The sequence below is a fragment of the Pteropus alecto genome, unplaced genomic scaffold, assembly GCF_000325575.1.
Source record: "Pteropus alecto unplaced genomic scaffold, ASM32557v1 scaffold206, whole genome shotgun sequence".
NCBI classification, from domain to species: Eukaryota; Metazoa; Chordata; class Mammalia; order Chiroptera; family Pteropodidae; genus Pteropus; species Pteropus alecto.
The window spans coordinates 900,660-909,386 of record NW_006438906.1 but is presented as its reverse complement, the minus strand read 5'-3'; positions in this window follow the sequence as shown (position 1 = coordinate 909,386).

Sequence of the window (8,727 nt, the reverse complement as noted above, 5' to 3'; positions counted from 1 at the left end):
GCGCGCGCCCTCGCTCCCCTCCCCCTCCCGCCTTGTCAACCCGCGCCTCCGCGGCCGCGCGCCACGACCCCCTCTTGGCCACGACCCCGCGCGCCCCCGCCTTGGCACGCTCACGCGCCTGGCACGCGCGGCCCGCTCACGCAGGCACACTCACCCTACACAGGCCTGTAAGCCCCCCTCCCAGTCATCTCGAGCTGGCACGCGCCCTCCCCCCGCTGGCACACTCGCCCGCACTGGCACGCGTGGCCCCCTCACATTCGCCCTTTCTTAGGAACGCCCTCCAGACGGCTGTGGCCCGGGCGCTTCACGCGCAGCCCGGATCGCGGATCTCAAAGACGCGCACGCACACATACCCACACCCACTCCACCGGATCTCCCAGGGCTGCTGGGCGCGCACCCATCCCCCGGGGTCGCTCATTCACACTCACTCTCTCACTTAGCTTTGGCCAGGTCTCTGTTGCGCACACTCCCGCACGTTCAGGCCTTGAATGCCTGGCACACCCCAGACCAACTCTCGGGGTCCTCCCACCGGCATCTCCGTAAGAGGAGCGCGAGCCAGAGCGCCCAGGCCCCAATTTGGGCAGAGGAGGCCAGACATCTCCGCCCCTCCCCTACTCCTATCCCCTCAGCAATACACACACCTCTTGCGGTGGGAAAGGGGCTTTAAGCACCCATGATCCGGGATGGCCCGGGCTAAGAGCCCAGGCTCTCACTTCCCACCAAGTCTCCGGTGACACCAGCACAAATACCCTCTCTTTCCTCACCCCTACACCGGACACCTGGCCTGGGGAAAAATCTCCACTGGGATGAAGGGGATAGGGAGGGTGCGCCCTCTATGCCTGGACGGGACTCAAGAGTTTGGCGCTGGAGGTTCAGTACCTCGAGCTTTCCTTTCGCAGCCTGGCCTCTTAGGGTCTGGTGTGCTCACTTCACTCACCCCTGGGCCTCCGGTCTGGCTACAAGATGGGGGATTAAGGTTAGATAACCAGAACAACTTCTGAGGCCACGCGAGAGCGCAACAGAAAGGATGAATGCCAGAGGCGGAGAACGAGTGGCCAACCCCATCTCCACCCTACGGATTTTTCACTTGACCTTTGACCCATAATCCCTGCGCCTTGCACCTCCAGTGAGCTGTTCCAGGGTTGGGGGTGGAGAGAAGGAAGGAAATATCTCGCCGTTTCCTCACACCCTTCCCCAGTAGGCTGCCCAGAGCGCCCGGGCCCTTTCCCAACAAATGCCTCGGGGACTCCCATTGCAGAAAAATCCTTTCCGCCACTACTCGGGTTTTTCACTTTCATTTCCGTGGCCTCAAAATCCCCTCAGTTCAACCAGCAGCAGTCAGCGGGGCTGAGGCTCACAGAAGGCCGGCTGGGGTTTAAGCACACACAGCGAAATAGTGGTGCCCAGCTGAGACCAGCCCACCTCCACCCACAGTAGATGTCTCAGACTATTCGGCCCTTCTGGGCCGCAGACAGAAACGACGAAGTGGGCACTGGGAAGGAGCGGGGCAGGGTGAGGGGGGCGGCGACGGAATCTTTGGGGAGCAGGAATTGCCCCTCTCCCTGCGCCGAAACTGGGCCTGGGTGTGGTTGGGTGCTCAGGAGTTCTCCCATTCCTGGAGAGGCGGATAAGCGTCGCAATCCGCCAGTCATTGGTGGGCTGACTTGACCTCCGGATCCTCCAGCGTCCCGGACTCAGCCTCCTTCTGCCAGGTTGAGAGCAGTGGGGAGTTTTCGCCCCGACCAACGTCTCCACCTGGGGATGCAGGGTCAGCTGTCGGCACTGCCTAAGTCCACCGGTGCCTGGGCAAGTTCTGCGCGGGGCGACGGGGTTCTGGAAGCTGGACATGTCGGTGTGTCAGAGAATTAGTGAAGACGGAGGCGCACGTCGGAAGGGATCCCTGAGCCTGTCTGGATCCCTGCGCCTGTCGAACTGCAGTATCCTCGGGGCGCAGCACCCAGCGGCCGCAGCCTTGCCCGCTTCCCCGAGGCCACAGCGACACCTGGTGGGCGGTGCAGGATGCGCGTTCCCCCTGTGGCTGCGGCTCCCGCACAGAGGCAGCGGCCACCTACTGAACAACCAGGGTGCGGCTCTCTCTCTCCCTGCGCCTGGCCCAGAACCGAGTCTCCTCCCACAGGATCAGGGGCAACAATTTACTTGTGGGTCTCAGCTCCTGCCGCTTCCAATGCCCTATCTGCACACGAGCTTCTGAGCTTCCTAAGCTTCAATGTTGAACCCTCCTTGCCTTCACTGCTGTGGGGGCAAAGCCAGGCTTCTTAGGCGTGGCTTCAAAGCTCTTGCAGGATCTGTCCCTGTCTCCTCTCCAGCTATCCCCGGCCTCCCCAGCTCTGCACCAGCCCCTTTCTCTTATGGCGAAACCCCAGTTTACTGACACCCTCCCGCAGTCCTGCCCCATCTTTACCTATCTTCACCGTCTGCCTATCCAATAAGGGGCAGCAGGAAATAACAGCTCTAGTTCAGATCCCAGATTTGAAAACCCTGGAAGGCCTTGGGAAATTGGAAGAAGTTCCTGACTTTGGGTCTCTGGAGTTTTATACCCACCATGAAAAAGGGCTCTGTGGCAGGACTTTTGACTCCACCCTTCTTCACTCTGGCAGGTGACCTAAATTTGAACCACCTCTCACTCCCGCACCCACACACACACACACCCCTCTAGGAGTCAACTGTGCCATCCTAAGCCTTTGGGTAGCAAGGACCCTCCCTCATTCCTACTGACGTGTCCTCTATGTGTCCAGTGGTCTCTTTTTTCCTGGGCTCCTTCGGAAATGGTGCTTATTTCTAACCTGCTATACCATCAGAAAGTTCCACCATGGGGCACATATCTATCTAGCTATCCAGTTACAAAGACACACACATACACACACATACACACACAGGCTTTCTGTTTTACCTACAAATGTCAAACATCCATCATCATGTAAAGTCACATACCCAGTCTCAAAGAGTCAAACAAGTATATTTAACCTCGATATGGCACACTGGGAGTCAGGGTCCCCTGCTGTGGACTGGGAGCTAGAAGGTTCCAGAAGGACCGAACTCCCCGAAACACGCGCCGAACTCTGTGAAACACAATACCCACACATAGACACAGTCACACAGCCATGTGCTCAGTCACACCGCATGTCACACAGGCAAAGACGCAGAGTCACACACGCTCTCAATCACACAAAGTCCCACACTGGGGTTTGGCTGTCGAAGCCGGCTCTGGGAGGCAGTTACGTAAACACCCTCATAGGCCCCCCCGCCCTCGCTCCCCCTCGCTCCCCCTGCTTCCTCACGCAGTGCCAGCGCCTGGGGCGGCTTGGCCGAGGCCCGGGAACAGCTCGGCCTCGCGGAGGCTCCAGGCGCCGAGAAACCCGATCCTGACACAGCCCTAGGCTGAGCAAGGGAGGGGGGCTCAGAGCACCCCCCAACACACACACTCAGGGTCCAGCCGAGACCCCCAAGGACGACTCACCAACATCCTGAGACAGCTCCCAGCACTATCCTGGGACAGCACCTAGAGCCCACTCACAACAGCCCCATCCTGCACACTGCCCTCTGCATGCTGTCAGCTGGACCTCTGCCTAAGTGTGCCCTGACCCTTCCAACCTCTGGCACCAGAAAAGAGCAAAGATTCCCTAAAGGTAGAGAATGGGAAAGGGCTGAAGCCATAATGGGGAAATGTAAGTATTCAGCCTGGAATTGCCCCCAATTTTCTGGAACTCACTCCTTTTCCCTCCTCACTGGGCCTTCTAAAGCCACTCTGATAGAAAGAGGTGATTTCACTCCTGCTTCAGGCCCTCCTCAGATTTGCTCCCTACTGATTCCAACATATTCTCTCAGAATTCTAAATTATTTGCAAGATCTAAAGCCTCCCCTTCCGCTCTTTGACATCCTTCTTTCCTCCTTAGTTGGAAGTTCTAACTCTAGTCTAACCCCAGTTCCTTCTGTCGTGCTAAGAAGGAAGTTTGAGGGCAACCTGAGACATTGGGAATGAAATTCCCGAAAGGAGGAAGGATTAAGGCTCAGGAAATCCCTGAAAGTCAAGAGTCTAAGGAGGAGAGAAAATGTCTGTGCCCCGCCCCCTACATAACCCCCACCCCACTCTGCAGCCCAGACTAGATTTCTCATAATAGGTTTTGAGTATCTGACTGGGCTGCCCAGGCCCGAGCAGAAAGGGAATTTCCCCCTATGTTCTCTGTTAATGAACAAAACATTTCATGTTGAAATTCCTCCTCTGCCCCCAGCCCAGTGTCTGCAGGCCCCCCCAGCCTGCTGAGTGGGGGGACCACGAGGAGGGAAGTAACAGAGTAGGGGACAGCCCTGAGGGAAAGCATAATTTACATTGGGGGGAGGGCATCTTTTTTCATAAATAATTAGGGTGGCTTTTTTTTTTTTTTTTTTCACTTTTGGCTAAAATTACCCGCTCCTGTGGCAGCTTCCCAGAAAGGGCGGCGGGAGGGCAGCTGGAGCTGTCCCGAGGCCCAGGACATGGCCCCCCTCCCCTGGGCAAGGAGCCTTCCCCAAGTTGTTTTCCTGGTCTCTTCCTCTTGGATGTTTTTTTGATTATTAATCACATTTTCCATCTGCAGGCTTGGTCCAGACCCCCTCCTCCTGGGGTCAGGGCTGGACAGAGGAACGGAGGACAGACTCCAGGAGGATAAGTTGGGGACAAGATGGACAATGACCCCTGATTTTGGCTGTCTTGAAAGAGGTTGTCAGTGGCATGTCGTAGATCATACCTTCACCATTCTGGTACGTAGAAGAACCTTAATCAATACAAGTGGAGTGAATGAATAAGCAGGTGTCCAGCTTTCACGGTGCCCAGCTGGCACTGGAAGGCAAAGCCTCTGGTGTGGGTCTCCTTATGCTAGAGACAGGGAAACAGCTCAGAGAGGGAGAGTCACTTGCCCAGAGTTATACAGCAAGTTATACAGTCAGAGTCAGAGCAACACCCCAGGAATGCTGATGTCTCCCTCATTCAAAAGGCAGTCAATAAGTACGTATTGAACACCTACTATATGCCAGGCATTGATCTAAGTGATGGGATACAGCAGTGAACCAAATAGACAAAAATCCCTGCCCTCTCAAGTATGTGGAGCAACTAGAACTCCACACGCTTCTGGAGCATATGTAAATTGGTACAACCACTTTAGAACACTGTTTGGCACGATCTGCTAAGCTGAATGTATGTATATACTATGACCCAGTGATTCCACTCCTAGATGCAAACCCAAAAGAAATTATCATAGAGTTCACCAAGAACATTCATAGCAATTTTATTTATAATAGGCCCAAACTGGAAACAACCCAAATGGATGAAGTGATTGTGATATAGTAATAGCAATGGAAAAGAATCGACTATAGCTACATACAACAAAAATAGATAAAGCTCACAGACAGAATGTTGAGCAAAGAAAAAAAAAAAAAGAACCAGACACAGAATAGTACATATTGAGTGATTTCATTTATATAAAACTCAAAAAGAGGCAAAACTCATTTATGGTGATAGAAGTCGGAATTGCAGTTACCTTTGTTGGGCGGGAGGGGGCGGTCTAAGAGTGTACACACATATGTCAATACTTGAGCTGTGCCCTTAAGGTTTGTGCATTTTACTGTTTACTTTTTGCCTAAAAAAAAGTTTTAAAATCCCCTGCCCTTATGGAACTCGCATTCTAGTCAGGGAAGATGGATACTAAACAAAATAGGTGAGCATATAATTTGTCCATGTGAGAATGCAGTGTCTGACAGCCCCCTCAGGCAAGAGGTGACAGCCTAAATGTCACCTAAGAGAGCCTAGATTAAGCCCCTTTGTCTTCTCCCACTGTGCCATACTCTTTCTCTGTATAGTAGTTACTGTGCCATTTAAATGCCTAGTTACTTGTGTTGGGGTCTAGGAACTCCATGAGGGCAGCCTTGTGGACTCCATCTCCAGGCATCTTGAGCTGAGTCTGCCATAAAACAGATGTTCCTAACACTTGAAATAGGTTTAAATAAATGTTGAATGAATGAATGAATCGATGCCAGCAAACGAGCAGGACAACACGGACCTGGGGGAGTAAAGTCCCAGGGCACAGGGGAGGGAGCCTATCTGAATGGATCACTCGAGGGATGGGAAAGAGGGTTTGGTAATCAGTAAGGAATTAAACAGAGACCCAGAAGGCGAGCTCAGGCAGCCTGTGTGGCTCAGAGACCACATCCTGAAGTGCCTTTGGTGCTAAGGCCATGCAGACCTGCAAAGGCTTAAAGTAGGTAAGGAACAGAACCAGATTTATGTTTTAGAGAGATCATTGAGGCTGCTGGGTAAAGAGTGGTGAGAAAGACTAAGGCCGGAGGTGGGCAGTCAGGGAGGAGGTGTTTGCAGTGTGACCCATAGGAGAGAGACCTCCAGCCTGACCTGGGACAGGGCCATAGGGTTGAAGAGAGAAGACAAGACTTTGGAGGAGGCACTGAGAGTCATTGTCTCTATCTGCTCCCACAACCTGGAGGAACACTCATGTCACTCTTTACTCAGAGAACAGGCCCCCTGGACACTTAGTCCACTGTCTGCTCTCCCAAGGACGCTCCCCTCTGAGTGATCCTGGGGCCTGAGTTAACTTTGGAAAGAGAAGCAGATAGGGATGGCGGGGTGGGGGGTGGGGTACCCAGAAGGGGTGAGGGGAGAGAAACAAGGGAGGACAGGGAAGCTAGAAATTAGAGAACAACTATGTGTTTGAAGGTGGGAGCAGGGCACAGACTTGCAAAATCACAGATGCAGTTTTTCATTTTGTGTTGCAAAAATTTGCATGAAACTAATTCCCTGCTCAGAAGCACAAAGTCTGTCCCTCCCTCTCTCCCTTCCTTCCTCCCTCCCTTCGTCCTTCCTTCCCCACTATAGTGGGCTCTGATCTCTCTCTTCTCCAATTCTTCTTGGAGGGAGCATATGTCTTCAAAGGATTGTCCCCTTCTAGTGCCAGCCCAGAATTAGACAGTGATCCCTCCAGCTGTGGAGCTGCCTCCCTGATAACAGGGCTGGGATTTCCAAACGGGACTGATGTGGCCCCAAGATTGGCTCCCTCCCTTCATCTCCCACAGCTCCATTCTCAGGTAACCTGCTCACTCCTGGGACAGGGGGAGAGGAAAAAAAAAAGAGGCTTTCAACATCCCCCCCTCCAAACTCAACTGTCGTGATTCAGAAGACAGAGAAAAATTAGAGATTTGAGACTGAATGCCAGATACCCAGGCCCAGGGAGATAGAGGCAAGGGAGAAGTCCAAGAGAGAAAAAATTGAATTAAATTCAGTTTAACAGAAATTTATCAGCACCTACTGTGTGCCAGGCCTAGAGGGGACATTGTGTACAAAAGCACAGATGACTCCCAGGTTTTTGGCATGAGTGACTAGGAGATGACAGTACCATTCACTGAGCTGGAGAGTTGAGGCTTGACATGTCCAGCTGAAGGGTCTGTAGGATGATGGCCAGCAGGAGCAAGGATGGGGAGAACAGAGAAGCTGAGAGAGGGCTGGCTGGCTGCCTGGAGGTGTGTGGTCTCTGTCCAACAGCTCCCAGTGCCCTCGGTACCCTTTGTGCTAGTGCTGCTTGCCTGAGCATTCATCAAAGTCTCAGACTGACCTGGGCACTATGAGGGTGCTGGAAGATGACAGGATAAAACAGGGAGCAGGGAGAGGGTATGATGTGAGGGAGGGGAGGAGAGGATTGCAGCGAAAACCCTAGAAACTATGATTTAAAGACAGAGAGGGCAGAGAAGACATGGTGACCTCAGAGGTAGAAGGAGAGCCAGGAGTCAGGGTAGTTATAGGACCAAAAAAGAGACTGTAGAGGCCAAGGAAGAGCCCTGGGCTTTAGCAACCAGGAGTGGGGTTGGGTCAGTGGGACTAAGCTGGTGTTATGGAGCTGGCTGATGCAGACCCTCCACAGGGGCCTGTGAGCAGAGTATAGTCCCCTCCTTTCCCAGCCTCTCTGCTGTCCCTGGAGCTCTGCTTGGTCTAGAAACCTCTCTTAGCCAGGCACTGGGGAAAGAGAGGACGAAAAAGCTCCCTGTTCCCCCAGACTTCCATCCCTGAGCCTTTGGTTTCCGGCCTTCCCAGGAGGGTCCTGACCTTCCTCAAGCTTGGGAGCCTGCAGCGGTCAGGAAACCCTGGGGACCCTGGGGGTAATTGAAACCAGGGCTAAGACATTAGAAACCATAACGCAGACTCCCCAGCTCCCCCAGGATAGCTCCTGGTTTTCCTCTCATTCTGTCTTCCCTGTTGCTGACAGCTCAGCTCTCTAGGCCCTCACCAGCTGGGTGGATGACCCTCCTCCCAGAACCAACTAGAAAGGGCCTCCAACCAGAAGGCACCCAAAGCTAGCCCTCAGGGACTTTTCTGTGCTCAGACAACCTTAGCGTATACTAGGCTAATCAGCCCCCACCCACGCATATTGAAGTATCCCCAAATTCTAATCTTGGTCCTTTATTGCAGAACCTATCCTAAGGTTAGACAATGGGAAGTATTTCTCAATAGTGAAAGAGAAGAGAGAGGTAGGAGATGTGGGGCAGGAGTGCCTCTCAACTAGGAGGTGCTCAATAAATATGTGGAAAAGAAAGAATAAGTCTCAAAGTCTGGGCTCCTCCAGAGTGAGGTGTTGGCTGGGCTGGATCTGAAGCAGGCGCAGGACAGGCTGCACACCACGGTGGCAGGAAGGAGAAGGTTAGATAAGAATTCTATGGCCTTGAGTTCCCCTT